This window comes from Canis lupus, chromosome 16, assembly GCF_003254725.2.
Source record: "Canis lupus dingo isolate Sandy chromosome 16, ASM325472v2, whole genome shotgun sequence".
In the NCBI taxonomy this organism is placed as follows: domain Eukaryota; kingdom Metazoa; phylum Chordata; class Mammalia; order Carnivora; family Canidae; genus Canis; species Canis lupus.
The window spans coordinates 16,723,865-16,746,741 of record NC_064258.1 but is presented as its reverse complement, the minus strand read 5'-3'; the positions used below and the strand labels follow the sequence as shown (position 1 = coordinate 16,746,741).

The 22,877-nt window shown below is 51.7% G+C and overlaps 1 protein-coding gene and 1 long non-coding RNA gene across 4 annotated transcripts in view; one reads left to right on the top strand and one right to left on the bottom strand.

Annotated features, from left to right (window-relative positions):
• Positions 1-22,877, top strand: part of PRKAG2 (protein kinase AMP-activated non-catalytic subunit gamma 2) — a 264,514-nt gene that overhangs the window by 13,261 nt on the left and 228,376 nt on the right. The window lies entirely within an intron of this gene.
• LOC112663470 (uncharacterized) lies at positions 5,190-7,331 on the bottom strand. Its single transcript, XR_003139252.3, has 2 exons — positions 6,953-7,331; positions 5,190-5,459 (listed from the first exon to the last, which is right to left on the bottom strand). It is a non-coding gene; the product is annotated as an uncharacterized LOC112663470 (long non-coding RNA).

Genomic DNA, 22,877 nt, shown 5'->3' with positions numbered 1-22,877 from the left:
GAGATGGCCACAGAGCCAGGGCAGGGATGAGAGGAGCCAAGTGAAGTGTAGGCAGGGAGCAGAATGGGAGGGTCAGTGTGTTTTAGCAAATTCTCAGTTATCTTGGGCACAGAGAACGAAGGGGGGCCTTTTGCAGCCTCCTCTGGCTGCTGACCACTAGTTTTTCCTTAAGGGAGGGGTGAAGGATTTGATGGGGAGGTAGAGCCTCAAAGGGAATGGAAGGTCCCCCCTCCCCCACCCAGGTCTAGAGGCCCCAATTTTGTGATACCTGCTGAACTACAGGTATCCAGTGGCCTACTATCCTTCCCATCCTTCAGTCCCATGAGGCAGGGCCAGGGGCCATGGTGGAAGGACCACATGGTGGAAGGGAGGCTACGACCCCAATCCCACATTCATCCACCAGCTTTGCTGACTTGGGCAAATCCCATAACCAGAGATTTCCCTCCGCTGCCACTGATGACTCCTGTCTAAGTGGGTCCAGGGTTCAGTGATTCATCACTCATTTCAGCACTGATCCTGGACAGAGATGTGCATGAGTCCCTAGTGTGCTGGCAAGCGGTCCTCACCTGGAACAGGCCGGTCCAGCAGGGCCAGTTGGGGCGGCCAGGCGGGTGCCCTCCTCCCATGGTTCTGAGAAGGCCGACAGGGCCAGGCGGGAGGGGCCCAGAGTGATCCTGCTGACTTAATGGGAACTGTCTCTGTAAGGCACCCAGCTGGGGGGTGGCTGAGCAAGTGCGAGAGAGAAGCATGCAGCATCATAAGCCACTCGGCTCTTACAAATCAGAGGGCAGCTCTGGGTGCTGGCACCAACTGCAGACCGGCTTCTGGGCACAAGGCCTCAAGTGGGCAGGGACAGGAAGGTGGCAGCCCCGCAGCTGGGTGGCAAGTCACCCCTGGAAAGCCCTTCCCAGCAGCCCTTCCTAATCAAGCTTCCCTTAGCCCGGTGGATGAAATCCCGGGAAGGGCTGGGCCCAACCTGCCTCCTGGAGATCACAACGGGCTCTGCCACCCTTGGCTTCTTTCTTTAGAGTATCACACATGTCTGAGGGGGGCTGTCTGGATCACCCCCTTGTCCAACAGAAGGCTGGGCTTCTGTTGAGAGGAGGAGAAGGTGGAGAAGATTGCCCCCTTGGTCACGCTGTGGCCTCTGCCTTCCCAGCAGGTGCTGCTCAGGAATGGCCCAGTGGTCACCGTCCCCCAGGTCGGTGGTCCTGGGCAGTGCAGTGACACTGCCCACAGACCCTGCAGAAGCCTCAGGGGCTGCTTTTTCTTTTTTTTTTTTTTTTTTTTTTTTTTGGGGCTGCTTTTTCTGAGTCTGTACTGTGACAGATGGGAGAGTCACTGGCCTGAGTCCAGCCCCTGCTCAGAGGACTCTGGCTCTCCAGGTGGCTATGATCTGAGAGCTTTTCAAGACTCCCCTCGAGAGATGGAGGCCCTGGTGGCTGGAAGAAGGTCCCTTCTCCTCTGCATCTGGACCCTAGACCATCGGTGGAATTTACGTTCTCTTGGTCTTTCCGGTCCCTGAAAGCACCTGTGCATAATGCTTGGGTTCTTGGATTAGCAGACTCAGACCCGGGATTGAGTATGTGGATGTTTCTGGGAGCATGAGGGGAGCAGGGAGCTGAGGGGCGCTGTAGTCTCATGAAGGCCTCCGTGGCCACTTCAGAGTTGTGCAGAGTTATAAGATCAGGGCTGCGTCTGGGCCTGGGCACAGTGGCCTCCCAGCCTGGACACTCCTCACAAGGGGCGGGCAGCCAAGCACCACCATCCTGCAGCTTTGCCAACAGCCGGGAGTAAGCCCTCCACTCCTGGGGAGGCGCATCCGGATGCTGGACTTTTCCTGGGACAGCTGAAGGAGCCAGACCTGCTACCGTGTCTCTTCTACCCCTTCCCCTTCTGGGGGAAACAGGAAACAAAGGTCAGAGTTGTATCAAAGGTGGGAGGAACAGTCACGTCTGCCTTGCACTGTGCCATCTAGGTGGCATTTGGCTCAAATGATTCTCAAGGTCAGCCTCGAGAGAAAGGAAGAGAAACAGTGGCTAACAGAAATAGCTAATACTCATGAGCCGGCATGCCCGAGCATGTGTGTGCATTAGCTTACTTAAGCCAAGTGAGTCAGTGTCATTATTGTGCCCATTATACAGGTGGGAAGATAGGTGCATAGAGGCCAAGCTGCCTCGTCCCTGAACCCTGTGCTGAACCACCACTGCACCCTACAGCCCCAGGGTCTGGGTGGCAAAGTTCACCCTGAGGACACATGTGGAAGGGATGAGAGTGACTGTGGACGAACGAGTGTGAAGGATGGAACCCCTGGGGCAGTTTCTCGGAGGCAGGCGGACCCCCAGCTCCAAGCCTGCATGCCTCGGTGGTCTGCAGCAGGGAGCCAGCTGGCAAGAGAAGAAGCGTTGTGAAGGCCACCCAGGACGGGCCCTGACTCACCTCCATGGCCTCCACCTCTGCCTCTCTTCGTCCTCAGCAAACACCCTTTACAGCAGTGACTGCTCCTTGGCTATTTGACAATTGATGGGTCATGGGATTTTCCCTCATATTACTTTCCAGAATTTGCACTGGCTGGTGTCTTTGGGTCCAGGAAAGGGTGTCCTTGATATCAAAGCCGATGGATGTAGGTGGACACTCAGAGCTCAGGCTGCAGTTGGGTGGTTTCTCTTTATCCCCAACTTTGCTTGATTTTCTCTCCCCCCCTTGTGTTTCTCTTTAAGTTTTTTTTTTTTTCATTTTCATCTGTCTCCCTGCCCTGAATCTCTTCTCATCCTTTGTTTTGTTTCTTTAGAGCTAGGTTTCACTAGGCTTGAAAAACCTGCCTTCTGACCCAATTCTCTTCCTTTGGTCGCCACACCTGCAGAGAGGCACTGGCGAGCCAGGTTCCTGTGGGGACGCGGCCCCTGGTGCCGTGGGGTTTGTCTACCTGTTCCTCTGACTGTCAGGTCACCTTCAAGTGAAATTGAGAGACACGTGTTGATGGGACACTCAGTAAGGGGCTCAGCACCTCGATGGCCTCTACCATGTATTCTGTCCCTTAGCTCTTCATTAGCTCAGTCCAGTTTGTGTTCCTGCACACATTTCTTTATTTTTTTTTAAGATTTTATTTATTTATTCATGACAGAGAGAGAGAGAGAGAGAGAGAGAGGCAGAGACACAGGCAGAGGGAGAAGCAGGCTCCATGCAGGGAGCCTGACGTGGGACTTGATCCTGGGTCTCCAGGATCATACCCTGGGATGAAGGTGGCACTAAACCACTGGACCACCAGGGCTGCCCCCTGCATCCATTTCTACAGTTGGGGAAACTGAGTCGTGGGGAGACTGAGTGATTTGCCCACAAGACACAGCTGGTGAGAGGCAAAGCCAACGTTGAAGCAAGTGTGGTTGCCTCCAGAATCTTTCCCTGTAAGATTTCTTCCCATTCCCCCTAAAGTCCTAGTGGGGGCGGGGTGTGTGTGTAAGGTTCTCGAAATGCCTGCCTGGGAGCTGCAAACATCACAGGATGGATGTTGCCTGTCACCTGTGTATTTCCCAAGGACCCTTTGTTAGATTACGGGTCTTGTAAAGATTTCGACGAGATTTGGGCACCTCGGTTTCCCACCTACTGTGTCTGTACCTAGACGAGCCCCTAGGTACTGCTGAGTCTAAGCAGCTTCGTTTGTAAACCAGCAACAAGAATGCCCACCTGAGCGCTGTTTTGAGAATAAAATGACCTCACCTGAATGCCCGGCATGCAGCAAACTTGAATGATTATAATTATTAAAGCATCTTCTTCATTCGTTGGCTGTGATGCTGAAGGAGCCCCAGGAGCAGATGTGCGGTCGGGTCCCACAGCTCCTGGTGCAGCGTCTCTCCACATCTGCCCTGCTTGCTTCTTCAGTGGCTGCTCTTGCTCCTCTTATATTGTGCTTTATCCTGCTGCATTGCAGCCTGCTTGGGTAATGAAGATAGGCTATAAATAAATATCATTGGCACTTGATAAATTCTTTTTCTTTTCTTTTTCTTTTTTTGATAAATTCTAATTAAGCAAGCAAACAAACAAATCTCCATGGGGCCGTATGCCAGGTGGGGGTGTGGAGCTGGGCCTATTCCTCGTCCTTTTTATTTCTGCCCTCCTGTTTCTTCCCTCCTCCCACCTGCCCCAATTCTCTGATGGCACATCCCACACGCACTGATCTTCCTGCTATCTCTTTGGATGATATAGTGTGGACCCTGGGATGTAGACAGTGGGGTGTGTGCAGTAGGGTGTGGAGGGTGGGGTGTGTGGACGTCAGGGTGTGGGCGCTTGGATGCATGGACCACAGGGTGGGGCAGGGTGTGTGGGGTAGAGGTGGTTGAGGGGGCGGGGCATGGGAGCGGTGTAGGTACAGCCTGTGCCCAGGCTCAGCCCAGGAGGAGCAGGGTTCCACAGCCATCTCAAGCTAGGCAGGGAGTCTGTCCCCCTCAGGAACTCTGTCGTTTCTTGCAGCATGCCCCTGCACATCACTCGGCTCCATGGGCTCCCATGGGCTCATCTCTCCCTCAGGTCAGTGGTTCGAGAATCAAAGGATATGGGACAGGAGAACAGGGGACTCTGATTCTTGACAGCCCCTGTGTCTGAGTGTAGGTGAAAATGCTCTTGTCCCCTGCCACCCAGCTGAGTCCAGGCTCAGTTGTACAAACTCCAATGGGGGCCGCCTAACCCCTGCAAACTTCATTCTGGAAGGTCTTTACGACCCTGTGAACCTTCGGGCTCAACAGGCCCAATTCCCCCTGCAAGGGTGGGGGCTGCATGGTTATGTCACACAGTTCTTCTGCTCAGGGGGCCCCAGTCTGCCTCCACGTGCCCGGGATGTGCGAGGGGACATACACAGGCGCTCAGGATGGGCTCACTTTGGGCAGGGGCTCCCCGGTCCCAAGCCTTACACGGCCCGGGGGGAAGTCAAGGACCATGCCACCCTCAGCCTGACAACCTGCAACACGGGAGCATGTACTCCTGGGCAGTAGAGGGTCACACGCATGTGTGCCTGTGTGCATGTGTATGTTGTGCATTGAGAAAGAGATTGAGAGAGACACGCATAGATCCAGACATATGGTTACAGACCAGGAGACACTGGTATACCGGGTTTGGTTTACTGGAATTTGCAAGTTGAATCAAGCTGCTTGGAGGTTCATTTTAATTTTATCTTTAGAAGAATAAACAACAGTAGCCAGAGGGACAGGAGGACTTTATGATCTGAGTTGGGCACAGCACGATGATGTCGTAGAATGAGAAGGGAGCTGGGGTAAGGATTTTGGCTTTGGTTTTGTGGTGGAAGATCTGAGTGTCCTCAGGCAGGTGCCTGTGACATGAGGGGGCCTGGATTCTGTCGTGGTTTAGGGGCCGGAAGCAATGCGACGGTTCTCAGGAAGAGCCTGGATTCAGAGGGGGAAGTCTTGGTTTGAGGCACATCCATCCCTGTCATCTTCGTGCCCCATTTCCTTGGCGGTAAAAAGCAGTTGATCATATTAGGCTAACCCAAATAAATTATCCCATATATGACCAAGTTTTTAACCTCAAGAATGATAATCTTAGAGTTTACCTAATATCTGGTTCATCCACCATATAAAATTGTTTAAATTGACATACAAAAAAGTATCCGAGAATCAGTTTTAAACAGCTAAGACTCAAAACTGCAAATTATTTTATTGCCAACCCTGGCATTTTGGTTTTCCACCCCTCCCCCTCCCTTTGCTGAAACCCAGTGTTTATCTTCCTTTTTCTGGCCTCCTGCCTTGAGGCTGGGCTGTGGCCCGCGTGTCCCCCCTCCCCCCAGATGCAGGCCTGGGATTGGGGAGCCGCACGTGTTGGCCTTGTCACAGTCGTCACCTATTTTTAAAAAGTTGTCATGTCATGGCTCGGAGGCAAGCTCTGAGAGGGATTCATGAAACCCTGCCCTAGGCTGGATTCCGGAGACACCCAGAATGCTCAGGAAGTGGTTGGAGGCAGCTGCCCCCTCCTCAGGGGGGAATTCTATGTAGGCCAGACCTAGAACAAATGGTCCAGATATCCCCTGCCTGCCTGGGGTGCCGGTCCAGGGTGGGTGTCTGCCTCCTGCTGGTGGATGCTGGCGGATGCTGGTGGATGCTGGTATGCTCAATCAGGACCACAAGAGGTGAAGAGGAAGACCTGGGGCCTGGCACTCTGGGGAGAGGAGTCAAACTCTGAGCTGCTTCTCTCCCTGCTTGCCCCCATGTTTCTGTGGGGTTGGGGTGCCTAAGCTGCTGGTGTTACTGTGGGAGCCCCGGAACTCGGGGGTGGAATCTGCAATCCTGGGGCAGATCCCTGTGTCTCACAAGCTGGCCTCTGTGGCCCTAATGCATCTCACAAGTGGTGGGGTGTGTCACGGGGCTTGGCGGTGTGAACACAGTGGGCTCTTACTCCCAGGAGGTTATACTCCTAGGGCTGCAGCCACTCCTGTCCCCAGGGGCCAGTCTCACTGCTGTCTTTTTAGGCACTTATTCTAGTCTGCAGGCTTTGTGCAGGTGTCTGGGTTCTGAGGTGTCCATCCGCTCATTATCACTATTTATTGGCAGTTTGCTTTGAGGCAGGTATCCCAGATGCAGAGGAGGGGAGAGGTGCAGGAGGGGGACAGGGCCTTGGCTTCCCATGTTGGTCTGGCCCCACGTGGGGCTCGCTGGAAGGCTTCTCTGTGCTGTGTCTGCTGCCCCTGTGCTCCAGCGGAGGGCCCAGGGGACACAGGGCACAGCTCCAGGGCCCCTTCATGTCTACACCCCTGCAGAAGCCAAGGAATCTGAGCAGTGAGTGAGCTTCAGACGTGATAGGATTGAAGATGCACTCAGTTCACAGAAGGTAATAATGCAGAGTAAGACATTTGGACGTGAGGTGTGGAGGAGGATCAATGAAAAGTAAGGCTTCTAGTGCTTCTCCGCCCCCCCCCCGCCCCCCTCGCCCCGCCTCCAGAAGCTCGTACCTCTGGTCCTCCTGGCACAAGGGGCCTCCCAGCCTCCGCAGCCGCCAGCCCCAGGAATGTGCCCCAGGCTGTTTCCTCCAGGGCTCCCCCGGGGTGTCAAGGGTTAATGGTTAATGGTTTGATAGTGATGATGAAACTGAAGCCTGTAATTTCTGCTGAACAGGGGAATACGGAAATTTCCACTTGTAGCAGGCTTTGGAAAGAAACATCTACATCAGAGAAAAACAACTCGCCCACAACTGAACTGTTTGTGATGCACATCCCAGAGCCCAGCCAGGGAGCGGGAGGCTGCCTTGCGGACTCAGAGTGTGTGTGTGTGTGGGGGGAGCAGTTTCCAGAAAAGGGGAAGCTAGCTTTGGCAAAAGCAGAAGCGACCTGTTTGCAGAGGCCCCAAATGTGCCAGCCTCAAACGGGGAAAACTTGTTTTTAGCCAAGTGCCCAAGCGCATTATGTCAGCAGGAAGACGCACTCCCGCTCCGGAAAGTTGTGGGTTTGGCTTTTCACAATTGATTGTCATAACCAAGCTGAACTCTGGCCTTTACTGAGTGGTTTCCCCCTCCCTTTGCTCAGTATGTGTTTGTTTTGTGATATTTCCCTCCTAGGCCATTAAAAATCTGCTGGATGACGGTTGTCTCAGGAGGAAGAGTGTCAGTCATTTGTTTCTCAGAGTAAGGCGTTGGGGCGGAGAGAAGAGAAGGCCTTTAGCACAAGTCCTGGCCATCAGGGCTGGAGGCGCTGGGGTCCCCGGGCTGCAGCCCCACCTCTTCCTTGGCGTGGAAGCAGGTGTAGGTCATGGCCTCTGGAGGCCAAGAAACTGGCTCATGGAGGACTTCTGATTTGCTGTTGTCAGACTCAGGTCCCATCAGATTATTGTCAGGCTCCATGAGAAGGGGTCAGAGTGCTTCCCTCTTCTCCTTGGCATCCAGTGCCCTCCTGTGCTTCACTGGCAGATAATCTGGGGAGGTGGGCAGCCGGTGCAGGCTGGGATGGGCTTTATTTCCTGGACACAGGACAGTGTGGGTGGAGTGAGTGGAAAGAGCTGGGGAAAACTAAAGGGTTTGGGAACCCAAGCACATGAGTTCAAGTCCAGGCTCCACTGGCTGTGACGTTGGGCTGGTTCATCCCGAGAGGACAATTGCTACTCTGGCCCTCAGCTTCCCACCTGTAAGACAGAGGGAATATCCACCATGTCAGGTGATTGCAAGGCAGAGCACAGGACCAGTCCCTTTACATCTGAGATTCATTTCTTCCCTTTCTCAGTTGAAGTAATAATCGTTGTGCTCTCTCTGGTCAGCTACTTTGCAATTTAAATAAACAGGCAAGTTGAATTTTCTTCAAGTTGAATTTTCTTCCAGGAGAAACCTTCCGGCAGGGTGTCTTCCAATGAAACTGTCAAGAAACTCCCTGAGTCAGGGGACTGTCCCTGGTTTGTCTCGGACATGTCTGATTCACCTGCACTGTCCCAGGGTAATTGTTCAAAGTGCCCGGTATGGACAACAGTGGCTTATTTCTGTGCTCCCCTCCTGCCTCATTCTGAGTCACTGAGCTGCCTGTGTCGGGGTCCCCTTGGCCTGTGGTGCCAGGAGTCTTGGCCTCACTGGCGCTCTTACCCAGGGCCTGTGCACTGGCCAGGGCCCAGGGTCCTGGGGCTGGGCACCCTGCAGGCATCCCAAGATGCCTCTTGGGATAGCTGCACAGTCGTCTGGAAACCCATAGAGCACTGGGGTGTGAGCATGGAGGGATTCCCCAGATTGGTCATGCCCAGCAGTAGCAGGCGCTGTGTGCTGATCATGTCCCCCCAAAAGATATATCGAGGTACCTGAGATTGTGGCTTTATTTGGAAATAGGGTCACCGCCGATGGAATTGGTTGTGATGCCAAAGCGGGCCCCTCATCCAGTAGGACCGTGTCCTTTTGAGCAGAGGAAGCACAACTACAGAGAGGACGAGGCAGAGACTGCCACCACCCGAGGCTGGAAGAGCCAAGGGAGGGTTGTCCCCTGCAGGTGTCAGAGGGCGCTCTGCCGACACCTGACTCGGGCCTTTCAGCCTCCAGGACTGGGAGAGAATATGTGTCTGTGGTTTGAGGCCCCCCTGCCGCGTGTGGTGCTGTGTAGGGGCCGCCCAAGGATGAGAATACAGCAGGGTTTGTGTCTCTTCATCCCCTGTCTTTGGCTCTCCTGACCCTCTAGACAGAGACCCAGAGAAACTGAGGCAGGCAGTGCCTTGACCCCGGGCTGCCCCACCCATCTTCTGGTCTCCTGAGATCACTGGGATGCTAGCAGATGAGTTCAAGGAAACTGGAGTATTGCCAGCACTGCCTGAGCCTCGAGGGTGGGAGAGTGCTCTGACCGCCAGAACTTTCTCCAAAGACGCTTCATCAGGAAATCCTTTCCCTAGGCAGCTTGCCTCTCAAGGCCTGAGAGCATGCCAAGGCGGCAGAGTGTGCCCGTGCTTGCTTCATGCCCTCAGCACAGCTAAACTCCCCTGTTTCCACCAGGGATCACAAACAACTTCCTAAACAGTAATTAGTTTTTCTTCAGGAGCAGAAGCTATTGGGAAGAGCTCCGTGGGAGCAGGAAACTGGGCCCGGGGCCTGCCTAGGCCAGCTCTGGGCGGCTATGCCAGCCCCCGCCCCTTCTTCACCTGGGATGGGATGTGAAGGAGACACGAGATGATGTGTGCAAACTGAATTTGAGCTTAAAAGTTATTTGTTATCTTTAGTTTTGTTTTCTCATCTTGTGATGATCAAAAAATGAAAGGTGTCTGTCCGAGGTTTCACCTGGTCGGAGCACAAAAGTCGTGTTCTGAAGCCTTGGCCTTTGCAGTTGGGCTTCACAGCCCGGGACCGGGGCGGGCGGGGGGCAGGTAGGGTGCACCATTGCAATACAGTCAAAGGGCCAGTGGGCAGCTGGTAAATGGTTAACGGCTGGCCTAGAAGAGCAGTCCAGATCTGTGGTGCTGGTTGATGGCCTGGATGAGTGTCACCTGCCTGCAGGGGTTCCTGCTGGTGTGACATGGAGGGGGAGGGAGGGTGCATACCACCTTTTCTCTTGACCTGGAACCCCAGAGGAAGGAAGCCTTGTGTCTAGAAGGAAAGCCACTTGCAAGACTTCCCATGCAGGGCAAGAGAGGGGGATCTGCTGGGAGTGGAGAGAGGGCAAGGCCAGCCCATTCAGTTTACCAGATTAGCTCATTGTCCCTTTGGAGGATCTGAGTCTTCAGAGGATGATAAAGCCCCTGGACAGAGATGGAGATGGGAAGGTACCAGTCGAGGGGGTGTAGCCTGGGTAGAGTGTTCCACCAGGGTCTCAGGCTTTAAGGGCCTAAGAAAGAGTAGTTCCTGAACAGAGGCCAGCCAGGGGCCCACTGTCCCATGACGATGTGGCTTGAAAAAAGGACCAGAGCTGACAATGGAGAGAAAGTCACCAAGACCAGCTCACCTAACTCACCTCTGTGCCCTGGCAGCCCCCTGCCCCTACCAGTTAACCACACATGACCCTTGGCTGAGGGGGGAATTACCCACAGGTCACGGGCTCCCCTTGGTTGCTTTACCAAGGAGGCATATTTCTGCCAGGCCCAGCCTGGCTGCACAGCGCAACTGCTGGTGTGCCCAGCGTGATACCAGGTAGCCAGAGGCCCCAGCCAAGGGACACAGTCTTCCTGCAAGGTCCCGGCGGTTTCACAGGGAAATTCCGTAACCATCCCACCCGTTCTTCCCTCAGAGGCAGCCCCCTGCAGGCACAGGCTTTGTGCATTGTGACCTCTCCCCCACATTTTACACCCATGCCCGCTTTTACTATCAGAGTCTTGGTGATTTTGCAAGACAAAAATTTAATAAGCAGGTAGGGACTCACATTTGTGTCATTAAAGCACAAATTCCCTTGCAAAACAGCTGGGTCCTATTCCCAATGGTGGGCTCTGGTGGACCTCCTCATCTATGACCATGTTTCACAGAACGGTCATGGAAACACCCGCGGACCAAACTTTGGAAATGTGCAAATAGGGAAAATGTGTTAGTACATACTATTTCTTGAAACCTGTGGTGATTATAAAAGTAGGATTCATTTTTGCAAAGAAATTGGAAGAATGCTCACAGCTCCACACATGCAGATACATATATACACACACAGAGCTGCACACAGAAGTGCACGTATGTACATATACTCACACAGTTGCACACACATACACACATGCATGCAGCTACACACATACACATGTACACACATACATACATGCACACATGCAGATCCACGCACACGTGTATTCACACCTCGGCAGAAATGCCATCTCCCTCTGATGTCCTAATTAATGACCCCTCAGGGAAACAGAGGCAGGATCATGGGACAGGTTAGTCCCAAACTGCATTCATTAAACTTGCACAATTTGATTTGTATCCTATCGAAGTATAATTTTTTAACTTAAATCTTTTTTTAAAGATTTGTTTATTTGAAAGAGAGAGGGGGACGAGCAGGAAGAGACAGAAAGGGAGGGAGGGAGGGAGAGACTCTGGAGCAGACTTCCCACTGAGTGGGGAGCTGGACGCAGGGTCCAGTTTCATGACCCTGAGATCATGGCCTGAGCCAAAACCAAGAGTCACACCCTTATCCAGCTGAGCCATCCAGGCGCCCCTCTTAAATATTCTTAAACATCCTAGGGGGCACCTGAGTGGCTCAGTGGTTGAGCGTCTGCCTTTGGCTCAGGTCATGATCCCAGGGTCCTGGGATCAAGTCCCACGTTGGGCTTCCCACAGGGAGCCTGCTTCTCCCTCTGCCTGTGTCTCTGTCTCTGTGTGTCTCTCATGAATAAATAAATAAAATCCTAAAAAAAAGACAGAGAAAGAAACATCCTAGGACCAGCAGAAATGGAAAGCTAGTGATGGCTCACCATAAACGGTGATAACAAACACGGAAGCATCAGAGTAGGTTATCTGTGAGGGAACTGTCACCACTGTGGCTTCACTGCTCCCTGCTCGCAGCTGGCTGACCTTTCCGGAGACCTCTCATAGCCCTCTGCTGGGGTGACCTCCCATCTTTGCTCTGCTGGCCAGGCCCCCGGCTCGTGGGAGAACCTAGCCCCAGAATGAAGGCAGAGGGGCCCTGAGCAGCAGATTCCAGGGGTTGCTGGTGGTTCTGCGGAGTGGGTGAGTTGGGGAGTCCTACCACCGGGGAGCTGGAAGGCCTCTGACCCCCCAGCTGGATCCCTTGTCCCGTCACACCATTTTGGGTAAGGAGGGTGGGGAGACAGGCAGAAACCTAAAAATGTCCCCATAACCCCTGTTCCTTTTATTTTTCCCTTACCTCTTGGTCACTGAACTTGCCTTTTTGTGAAATGATATGGATCCAGTTGTCCAAACAAATATTTCTCGGACATCTGGCTGGTGCCAGGCACGGTCTGAGATGCTGGGCATATCAGTTAACAAAACTGTTGGAAATCCCTAAGTCAGGGGGCTTGCATTCCCATGTGGAATGGACACAATTAACCCCACATGCACACGTTACGTGTGCTGCTGCGAGTATGCTGCTCCGCGGTGAGGTTATGGTGTTTGCACCGAGGTCTACAGTAGAGATGATAAGAAGGAGGGCTTAACACTTCTGTAGTGCTTACGTCATGGCCGCTGCTGTGGGAGGCTCTAGTCTGCTGTGTTTCATGTTTTAAAGACTCCTGGGGATAGCGCACTTAAAATAATTGTCTAATCTACGAGAGGTGTTGGAAAAAACTCCGCCCGATTAGGTGCCCTCCCCTAGTTGGAAGGGCCTCTTGCCTCGTCCAAGCCTGACCCTCTGTTAAATAGCTGGCCCTCCTCTGCCTCCTCTGGGAAGCCCACCGACCTCACAGAAACGCAGGAGCTAAGGGCTAGACTGGTGTCAGAGGTGAGGGACAGCCTAGTAGCATCTCCCCATTTTACAGATGAGTAAGCTGAGGCCCAGAGGTCACCAGCAGACAGTGGCCCTGAGTGCCAGCCTCTGAGGGGAGCCACCTTGGCTTTCCCATGGCCCCGCCACACCCCTTTGCCTCTCCATCCTACAGGGTGTAGGGCTGGTGCTTGCCAAGACCTTGGAAAAGGCTTGGTTTCTGTGCTTGCTTCCTCCCTGGCCTACCTCCACCCTCCGAACCCCGACCAAGAGTTGAGGTTCAGGATGAGGCCTTGGGATCTGAAGGCTGAGAAGCCAGTCTGTCTGTGGCCAGATGTGGAGTCAAGGCCCCAGATTGGAGATTCCTTGTGCCTACTGCTGCCCCCGTCATGGTCTGCTCTTGATGGCGCCTGTGAGCCTCCTGAGGCCTGAGTCTCATGTCTTCCCCTTGGGCTCCCTGGCCCAACGCTGAGGGCGGCAGTGCCTTAGGTCATAGCTCCTCAGCTGACAGATATGAAGAGGGTGGATTCCCATCTGCTCTTAATCAAAAAGAGCATTGGCTTTGGTCTGATGTTTGAATGGGGCCCAAATCTCCCAAATCTTCCTGACCTTGAGTCTGCTGATTTCTATGAATTTATCTTGTTAATTTGTGTGGCAATAAGTGGTCTCCCACTCCAGTCTAAGCTTCCTTGGGAGGCCTCACCCCAACGTGGATAGACGGGTCGTGTGATCTCAGATCCTGGAAGGAGAAGGACAAATCCATTCATTCTCTCTGGAAGCACACCAGTGAGATATTGCTTCAACTTTGCTCCAGAAATTTCTTTATTTTTGGTGACATAATTTATTAAACTTTTGGGAGAACAACAACAGGGCAACACATGCGGAAAACCTAGCAACAGACACAGCCGTGTCATAGTTCAGCCTGACCTGGGCGACTTTTCCATGTCGCAGTCCTTCCGCAGGGCAACCCATGGGCTGGGACGTGGTGTCTGATGTATGCAAGCTTCAGAACTTAACAAAATGACATATGGCTCTGCTTTTGGGTTCCATTTGTTTTCAGATGCCAGCTTTTCTTTTTTTTAAAGATTTTATTTATTTATTCATGAGAGACACAGAGAGAGAGAGAGGCAGAGACGTAGGCAGAGGGAGAAGCAGGCTCCCTGTGGAGAGCCCGATGTAGGACTCCATCCCAGGACCCCGAGATCATGCCCTGAGTCAAAGGCAGATGCTCAACCACTGAGCCACCCAGGCATCCCTCAGATGCCAACTTTATGGTTTATTCTAGGTTCTAGACAGGTGGCCCATCCATTGTCCATGTGTACCGTGTGTGTGCACGGACCTGCATCAAAAGCTGTAGATTGGACACCTGCGTGGTTCATTTGGTGAAGCATCTGCCTAAGGCTCAGGTCATGATCTCAGGGTCCAGGGATTGAGTCCCATGTCCAAGAGTCTGGCTCCCTGCTCGGTGGGGAACCTGCTTCTCCTTCTCCTTCTCCTTCTCCTTCTGCCTCTCCCTGCTGCTCATGTGCTCCCTCTTTCTGTCTCTCTCTCAAATTAAAAAAATAAAATCTTAAAAAAAAAGCTGTAGGTGCAGCAGAGCATTGCACACATAAATTTACACACATGCATGTTGGTGTCCACACCTGTGTGTTTGCACGAATGTGGAAGCATCTCCTTGTATGTACTGGTATATTGGTATGGCTGGTATGTTGGCTCCTAAACCTGCATGGATGCAACCAGACTTGTCCATGTAGATGGAGCCAGGTCAACAGTGCTGTCCAGAATTGGACGCGAAGGGCATCCAATAGGTTACCTGTTCTCTGTCCAGAAGATGCACCTACGCCTGAATTCTAAGATCGAGGAGTCGCATCAGAAGGAGATTTGTACGTAGAGTGCTTGTTAAGTGAGCTTTAGGATGCATTAACGGCAGATGGACGCTGCCCTCCCCTTCTCTCCCTCCAACCCCATGGCTGCGCTGTGCCACAGGCCTGGCCCCACAGCACTCCTCCTGGGCTGGGAGCCACACTCATAGCTCTGACCCCAAATCTCTAAGCCATATGTTCACTTGCACTTATTAGGCACTTTACGTTCTCTAACTAACTTAATATTCATATGTGACAGGTGAGGACCCGAAGCTCAGAGAAGGTAGGTGCCTGGCCACCACATGCCTCACTGGGGGGAAGCCCAGTCCCCCTTGAGCCACTCACCCTGCCCTGTTTTCCAGGATCCCTTGGGCTCGGGCAGCTTCCCAGGGCTCCTGAGAGTGTGCTCAGCCTGCGCTGCCCTGGCTTCCTGGACTGCACAGTGTCACAGGCTCTGCGCAGGGATGTTCCTGGAGTGCGAGCCACTCTCTGTGCCCAGTGACATTGCAGGTGTGACGGGCAGCTTGGGGCACGACACCTTGGAGGTCGGGGGCTGGGGGAGGGGGGACGCCAATTGGGTCAGGACCAGGTCTCCCATCGCCTGCCTCCCTGAGTGGTCACCAAAGCACAAGGCAGCGTTTCTTCCACCCTTGTTCCCTCGTTGAAGAATAAATGGTGCAGGTGAAGCATGTGGTAAACCGTAAAGCAGCATGACAGCATCAGACATGAGAAGGTATGCCCAAAGCATTTGGAATTATAAACGCTGCTGTTCTTTTACATCATCGACGCCGAATACAACTTTGCTGAGTGAGGAAGAGCAGAAGTAACAGATTCATGGACCATAATTTTCCAGGTGCGAGAAGCTGAGGCCCAAAGAGCTGCTGCGGCAGGGAATTTGTGCAGAGAGCTGCAGGCCACTCCTTAGCGGCAAACCTGCGTGTGAATCCCAGTCCGATGGCTCTGCTGTGCTGCACTGCTGGTCCCTCAACCATCATTTGGTGTCTCCTTTCTTGATCTTTTTTCTTTTCTTTTCTTTTCTTTTCTTTTCTTTTCTTTTCTTTTCTTTTCTTTTCTTTTCTTTTCTTTTCTCTTTTCTTTCTTCTTTCCTTTTTCTTTCTTTCTTCCTTTGATCCATCCATCCTTCCTTTTTTCCTCCCTTCCTTCTTTCCTTCCCTTCTTTCCTTCTGTCTGTCTGTCTGTCTTCTGGTTAGTCTCTGTAATTGGCTCTGACTGAGAAAATTACTGCTATTTTGATTCTGGAAAAAACTGTTTTCCTATGCAGATTTTGGTCTGGTGAGCCCTGGGTGGTCGGGGTGGGGGACATGTGAGCACACCATGTTCCACTCCCAGACGATTAGGAAATGGCCTGATTAATGTATCTGGCGGCTGCAAGTCTACAGACTTGGCCCTGGAAGAACCTGCTCTTTTTCATGTTGACCTTGCCTCCAATTAAGTCAAGTGGGACATGTCCAGGAAACGTGCTTGCCTGAGACCAAGGTGACAGCCTGAGGCGGCTCAGGCTGAGTGCGCCAAAAGGACAGACAGGGGACAGACAGGCCAGCTGGCCCGAGCCTGGCCAAGCTGTGGTGTTGCCCAGGTCCAGGGGACATTGGGTCCACTGCAGCCCACGAAACCAGCCCAGCGCACTATACAGTTAGGAGTTGGCCTCCAGACTTCCTCCACTGGGTTCAGGTCTAGTGAGTCACTATTGTTGATTCTAGAAATGGAGGAGCCGCCTGGAAGGGGCAGAAAGGTAGACTTCAGGTTGTAGGATTTCCTGTTCCTTGTGCCCTCCTGCCTTGGCCCGTGCTTCTCCCTGGAGCCCCCAGCCTTCACGGAGACACCCTTCCTGACGTTTACACCCGCCGTGCTCTCATCAAGGCCTGTCCTAGGTCCTGCTTTGCCAGGAGCAGCTGCCTTGAACAACCCACAAACCATGTCTATTTGGTTGTAGGGAATGGGGCCTGAGGCTCCTGCAGAAGGAGGGTGGTCCTTCCTCCAAGGCAAGGTAGCTAGAAATAGTGCTTCATAGATCATTAGCACCTTCAAGGGAAGTGATAAAGGTATTTACACTTAAAAGCTCATTGCCAGCAAGGTGGGCAGAGTGGCACTGAGCCTAAAACCTTCTAAAGTTTTCTCTTCCCCTCTTGACCCTGTGATTGCCTCCTTTCTCTAGACAGCTTCTTTTTTTTTTTTTTTTTTTCCTCTGGACAGCTTCTAATCTTTAAAAAAATATTTATTTTTAACTATTTCTATATGCCTTAATTCTGTATGGACTATTTCTGTATGATTATTAACCATTTTCTGCTTCTCTCATGACCCACGCTAAGCTTTGGGACGGCGACGGGGAGCAGAAGATGTAGGGATGTCACCTTGTGGGGGCACCTGTCCCAGAACCTCGTTGGTTTTCTCCCCTTTTTCTTCCATGATTACGGCTTCCTGCCCACTTCTCCTCTCCCTCCCCGTCACCCCTAGGTCAGTTCCAATCTGAAGTGAAGGCCATTTCCATCTTCGCCCCCAACTGTCTTCCCTGATAGAACCTTCAGTGGCCCCTGTCATGTTCAGAGTGCAAGTCCTCATCTTTCCAGTGACCTGAAGTCAGATGAATACGGCTTCACCACCTTTCTGACCCCACTGGTGACCTCAGCCACATGGGCCACGGCTCTGCTGTGGGCAGACCTGCCTCCTCCTGCCTCCTCCTGCCTCCTCCTGCCTCCTCCTGCCTCCTCCTGCCTCCTCTTGCCTCCTCTTGCCTCCTCTTGCCTCCAGGTCTTTGCACATGCAGCTCTCTCTGCTGGAAACCTCTCCTGAAAGAATCCACATGGTAACGTAAGGAGAAGACCCAGTCCCTGACCTTAGGGAAAGACAGATCTTCTCAGTGCCTTTCCCATAATCACAGCCCATCTTCCCAGACACCATCCAGACCCCTTCCTCATTCAGGCTTGTTTTGGTTTCCTGTTTCTTCCTTGCTTTCTGCATGACTAGGACTGACACAATGCATAGTCCTACTTCATTGTTTTCACCGGTCCGATGGGTGACAAATGGGTCTCAGTGTTGTGGCTATGCTGTTGTTTTGCTGGTTTTCACACACTTTCTATTTTTTTTAAAACAGCTTTATTGAATATAATTGACAGATCCACAATCTCCCCGTGTAAAGGGTACGATTCAGTGGTTCTTAGGATATTCGCAGATCTGTGCCACCATCACCGCAGTCAACCCGAGGATATTTTCACACCCTCCCTGTCCCCCTCCCCGACCAAGCAACCACGACATGGCTCTCTGTTACAGATTTCCCTGTTCTAGACATTCCTATAAATAGAACCCGTATGATATATGGCTCCTGGCTTCATTCACTTAACCATAATGTATACAAAGTTTACCCATGTGGTAGATCCATCAGTAATTCATTCCTTTTTACGGCTTCACAATATTCCATGGTGTGAACACACCTTACTTCGTCTGTCTGTTCATCGGTTAGAGGACACCTGGGTAGCTTCTACCTTCACCTATTAGGAATAATGTAGCCTACATTATTTGTAATGTATTGTACGAGTGTCTACACTATTACTATTTGTAATAGTGCTAGTGTTAATAGTTTCCTTGAAGGTGCTAATGATCTATGAATAGTGTAGACATTCGTACAAGTGTCTGTGTAGATATGTGTTTTCATGTCTCTTGGGTTTATACCCAGGAACAGAATTACCACTGGCCAGTGGAGTCACTCTGTGTTTAACTTTTGAGGAGCTGCTGGACAGTGGTCCACATGGCTCCCAACTTGGGCACGTCCTCACCAGCATGTGTTCCTGTGTGTATCTTCATTGTGGCTGTCCCAGTGGGAGCAATGTGCGCTGCCTTGTGGTTTTGAGCTGCGTTTCCCTGCGTTGTCTAGCATCTTTTCCTGGGCTTTTTGGCCATTTGTACATTGTCCTTTGGAGAGATGTCTGCACATATCTGGGTTGTCTTTTCACTATTGAGATGGAGAATTCTTTATATATTCTAGATGCAAATCCCTTATCAGATACATGATTTGAAAATGTTTTCTTCCATCCTGAAGGTTGTCCTTTCACTCTTCAGAAGCCAAATTTATCTGTTTCTGTTGCCTGTGGCTTTTGCTGTCGTGTCCAAGAGAGCGCACAACGTGTTGGGAGTGTACAGGGCACCCCCAGTGAGCACATGTATGGTCAGTGGCATGCCGACATCTTGTGAGCCTGAAGGCCCTAAAAGAGATGAGGAAGAGATGAGACAAGCTTATATGCTTCCCATCAGTTTGTATGTTTCCTAAATCTGCAGAAAATCCCTTTTTCCCTCTTGCCTTTGCTTTACCAGACTTTCTATCACTGTCCTCTTTCTATCACTATCATTTGTGTTTTTTTCAGGCACTATTCATTCTCTCTTTCCACAAATATTTGTCGAGCATGTACTGTTGTCCATCAGGACCTGTACTAGGCCACATGAGTTGGATATCAGCCCTGCTCTCAAGGACAGCCCCCCTCCCCCCGCCGTTCGGCTGGGATTTGCTGTCCATCCTGATACTGTCCTCTTCTCTGGACCCCTAGACAGCCACTCTGACCCTGGGGATCTGTCTCAAGGCTCCATGGGAAGGAGATGCAGGTGTTCCTCACAAAAGCATGGAGACCCATGGATAAGGAATTGCATTCATTCCAAGGATCAGGGCTGGAGCTCCTCCTGGGCAGCAGGGGCCTGTTACTACTTGTTGAGTGAATAGGTGGTGGTGCCCATAGATTCACCCTCCGTTCTAAGTGGAACTTGAAACCCAGGCTCGTGTTGCCCTGGGTCACTGCTTCAGCATTTTTCTGGGCTGGATGAGCAGGGGAGCTACGGTGGTGTCAGGAAGGGTTCATTGCATCTGCTACGGGGCTGGCACGTGGCACAGGCTCCAAGTAGCATCGGGGAGAAGCAGCACCAGGATGAGTGCCCCGTGACCCCTGGGGACACCTCAGGGGTGTCCAGGGTCTGGTGTTGGAAGCCATGCCAGAAAACGCTATGGTAATTCAGGTTTTACCCAAAACCAGCTCAAGAAATGTCTACGGGAATGTGTATTAGGAAAAGCCATGCTTCTCCCCAGGAACTGGTCTATTCACTTCTTGCGTAAAATGAGCAACTATAACCCGTCGTGTTTTATTTTTCTTGGTTTTACTGCCGTGCTTCTCAAACGTGGCTGCATGTCAGGCTCACCTGAGGGGCATTTAAAACGCCCAAGTGCCCAGCTGTTCCCCAGGAGAATTTAATTAGAAACTGTGACCAGGTACCGGGCTTTGTGTTGTTGTTGTTTTAAATTCCCCAGATGATTTGTGTCTGAGGTTGAGAGCCAGTGGGACGCGGGCAGTTTAGAGCCAAACGTCTGACTTGACTTTGCTGTGTTCCCCACCTCACTCCCCACTTTCTCTGTTTTTCTGGTTCTGGCTCCCCATCCTAAGCTGTCTCTGATCCTCATTTCTGTTGGCTCATGGGCAGTTGAGTGGCCTTTGGCTTAAACATGGCCTTTCTTTTTCTTTTCTTAAGATTTTATTATTTATTCATGAGAGACACACAGAGGCAGAGGGAGAAGCAGGCTCCCGGCGGGGAGCCCGATGCGGGACTCGATCCCAGGACCCTGGGATCACACCCTGAGGCAAAGGCAGGTGTTTAACCACTGAGCCACCCAGATACCCCTATATACATGGCCTTTTGTGGCTACAGTGGCTGCTGTAAATTGGCTCTACAGGGCTGGGAACACACTGCTTGGTGAATGGGGGGAGTGGATGTAGTCATTAAAAAAGCAAGAGGCAGAATCGAATTGCAGTGGTGTGTTTTGTTTATCTCTAAAGCTACATTTTATGAAAAGTGGGTTTGTTCAGAGGAGGAAAAAGAGCTAAATGGAGAATGTGACAGGAATTCTGAATCCTTCTAGACATCCTCCATATACCCGGGGACGTGGGGACCCTCTTATTTAGGTTTAATTTCACTTTAAAACTTTTGTTTTCACTTATAGTAATTACTTTTTCCTGAGGAACACAGATCCCTGGCTCTCTTCTTATTCAATGATTAGGGCTAATTTTTACTAAATAAATGAAACAGAGAGGAAGGGAAAAGTGGGAGGGTGTTTCCTCCTTCACCAAAGGGCTTGAAGTCAGGAGAGGCAGAGAGGAAGCGGGCAGGGGTGTGGGAGGTCCGGCCAGTGGTGTGGACAGATGCACAGAGGTACACGTGGCCTCCGGGGTGGGGAGGTCTGAGGTGGGGCATAGGAGGCAGCCTCTGTCCCTTGGGCAGACCGGCTGCCCGGGTTCACCAGGGACTATAAGGATTTCTTAGAATGTAGGACTTTCTGTTTTAAAATCTGATGAGTCCTGGGCAAACCAAGACGTTCCGGTCACTGTAACTACTGGCGGAGGATATAGCAGTTGCTTAGTTACTAATTTTTGTTTGGAGGCAATTGTGGGCAGGAAGGGGAAGTGAAGGAGTCCTGGGGTGGGGGCAGGAAGTTTGGCCTGGCAGGCAGTGGCATGGATTTGAAGCTCCAGGGTCTGTATTCTGGGTATACCCTGACCTCACCCGTTTGTCCTAATCCCTGGTTAAAGGGTGGGCCTGAGGAGAGCCCCCGAGAGAGAGACACGGCTGAGAACACAGGCTTTGGGCTTGTAGGCAAGAACACCTGTCTTGAATGTATTCTTAACCCCAAATCAGGACTTGCTTATGGGACTGAGACTTTGCCTATCATCTGTGTGCCCTTGTCACCTGCGTGCCTGGTACACCATGAGGGTCTAGTACGTGTTTGTTGGATTAACCCAGTCAAGAGAAAGCAGTGTTTGGTGTCTGGCTCTACATTAAGGGTTATGAGTATTTACAGAAAGATTGTCATCACATTATCTCAAGATATCATAAAGGACACAAAACATACAAAGTATTAAAAATTTGGGAGTAACATAAAGTGGATTTGTTAAATCGTGTTGTATTTGGGTTCAGAGCTGCCTCTCAGAGAGGCCCCTTCAATCCAGACTTGATTCAAATAGTGTAACGGGGGGAATAAGCCAGAATAAGCCAAAGAAACAACATTTGCAACCACAGCAGGTCACACTGAGCTATGTAGGGAGCAAGAGAGGAGGCAGTGACGTGAGCATCAGTGAGCGATGCTGGGGTAACACATGACCCTAAATCTCAGTGGGGAGACATGACCGAGACTTATTCCTCTCCCAGTCTACGTGTCCATCATGGGCAGCTGTGGCCTGTTTGTTCCCGGGACCCAGTCCTTGCTGCAGAGGGTTAAGAGACGGTTTTGGAACACAGGACAGCTTCCAAACCTTCCCTTGGGAGGTGGCCCATGACCAGGTCTGACATTAGGGCTGGGGTGTGCAAGAGGGATGCCTGTAGGGAGGGAGGGGATAGCAGGAGACAGGCAGAAGGACACTGAGCAAGTATAGCCCTCGCTGGGGCCTTTGACCTGAGCCCATTACGAAGCTTCCAGCTGAGAAGCCTTCTAAGTCAGGGAATATTAGAAACATTCTGGACTGAGGGCAACTAACTGCACTGTCCTTGAGCATCCAAAGTCCAAGTGATTGCTTCTTGGTCTACTTGATTCAAAACCTGATTCCTTCTTAAAGGGAAAGCACCCATTCCTGGCTTCGTAGCTCCCTTCTCAAAGGCACCTTTGATTTTGAGGACAAATGATGCCATGAACCATCATGCATATTTACTTGCCTCTACCACGAGGTGCTGGTTATTTTTTTTTCTTTTAAGGATTTTTAAAAGATTTTATTTATTCATGAGACACAGAGAGAAGCAGAGACATAGGCAGAAGGAGAAGCAGGCTCCCTGAGGGGAGCCTGATGTGGAACTCGATCCCAGAACCGTGGGATCACAACCTGAGCCAAAGGCAGATGCTCAACCACAGAGCCACCCAGGTGCCCCCATAGGTTCTTAAATAGGGTGTATTTTGGTGCCCTGAAGTCCTGTTCTCAGCCACGGAAGTTCTGAGACAGTAGCTCTGCAGACAACTCTGGGCATCTGTGTTTTGATGAAACGGTGCCCCTGGGTCTTCTGATGGTCCCTCCAGGTTCCGAACATCAGACAAAGGATTTCACCAGGAGCTGACTGGACCTCCCTTCCAGCTCCCACTCACTGGAGTGGCTCTGGGCCTGCTTCTGGGCCCTGCCCTGGTGGAGGACCCCAGGATCAGGCTGAGGAAGCTTGAGCAGCAGCAGACTTAGGTGTCA